The following is a 1,706-nucleotide window of genomic DNA, read 5'->3' on the forward strand; positions in this document are numbered from 1 at the left end:
CCTAGGAGGCCGAATGGCCTTGCCCCGGGCCCGTCAAGCCGGACATCCTGGCCCGGGCTTCATTTTGCAAAGATCAGAAAGACCTCCCGACACTTACCTCCAGGCTCTAAAAACAACCTGCCCCCACAGGACGGGCACACGAGTGTCCAGCTGTCATGACAGCAGCCTGAGCGTTCCCGGACGGAGCGCCCTGTTACCTTCGCAAGGATGTGCTCCTGCAGGGACGGGGACAGCGGCCCCCACGCGGCACACGGTTAGCTGCGAAGGGAAGCCCGCGTCCAGCAGGCCCAGAGCGGCCACCTGGGGGGAGCGGCTCTGGGTTCCCGTCTCCGCTCCCCACCTTCCTGTACGACGGACAAGCGTTACCGGTATAATCATGAAGCAGCAGGAAGGAGCAAAGCCCCCCCCCCCCCCCCAAACCCTTCACAAGCTGTAGGGCCCCAAACGAAGCGGACTGGGCAGGGGCAGGGCTGGGGCCACTCGGAGCGGAGGGCGAGGCCGGAGGCCAGGCTGGGGTGCGGCCGGGCTAGGCTGGGGACGAGGACGGTTCTGGAAGCCTGGCACCCCACAGCATTCCGCTCTGTGGCACGAGTGGGGCGCCCGGCCGACGGGCTTTCCCGCGCTGCGCCCTCTGTCCACCATCTCAGATCTGCAGGGATTCAGGACACAAGTGCCCGTCCGGCACCACCCGGCGCTCGGCATTCTCACTGCCGCTCTGAGCGCTCGCCCTTCTGCTGTTCCAGGGAAGACGGCCTCTCTGGGGCCCGAGGGCTGTGCAGTGAGCACGAGGACGGGCACCGTGCGGTCACCACGGCCGCCTGGGCACGCCTGTGCCTCAGGCCCCCACCGCCCCCTCACAGACGGACGGGAGGACGAGGCTGCGGGACACTGACCGGTCACGCGGCCAGACGCCGTGGGGGACGGGAGACCCGCACCCGGCGTGTCTGGCTCTAAACGGGGCTGCCCTCCCCCGGGCAGGGGGCGCGCGGGCCCTGGTCTCCACAGGAAACGCTTTCGATTGACATCGACTGCCCGGGCGACGTGGGGGCGCAGCAACGACCCAAAACAACGAGTACCCATGTGGCCACCTCCTGTCCCCGCGAAGCTGGGGGAAGGTGGAGCCCACCCACCGCAAGTGTGAGTCTAAGGACCCCAGGACTCCCGTGTTGCCCCCGAGCGAAGTTGCGCCTCATTCCGGAGAGCAGCACAGGGACGCGCCCCAGAAGCACGGATTCTAAGGCCACAAATCTCAGCCTCACGGCTCTCAGCCGTGGCCGTTCGGCGAGGACTGTGGTCTCGGCTCAGGCGCGTCCGTGACCCGACCCAGCGCTGAATGACTGGTGACCTCCCAAGACGCCGGGGGCAGAAGAGTCGGATCCCTTCGCCGGAACACAGCGGTGCCCTGAGGCTGTGGGTGGTCCCCGCCACGGCGGGTACTGACACCCGGCGCCCGGTCTCCTGCCCTTCTATGCGACACCGAGTCCCTCCACGGGACTATGGACCCCTCTTCAGAACGTCCGCGCTAGGGACGCGTGCCGGCAGACAACACGGCCCGCGGGGGGACGCGGTGAAAACCGAGGGCGCAGCCGCGCTGTCCCCACTCGGGCTCTGGGAGGGCGAAGAGCCGAGAGCCGTCCTGTAACCCAGCGGGGTCACCGGGACCTTGTCCGTCAAGTACAAGGGCATCTGGGGAGGCCTTCAGACCC

This window comes from Crocuta crocuta, unplaced genomic scaffold, assembly GCF_008692635.1.
Source record: "Crocuta crocuta isolate KB4526 unplaced genomic scaffold, BGI_CrCroc_1.0 scaffold466, whole genome shotgun sequence".
NCBI lineage: Eukaryota > Metazoa > Chordata > Mammalia > Carnivora > Hyaenidae > Crocuta > Crocuta crocuta.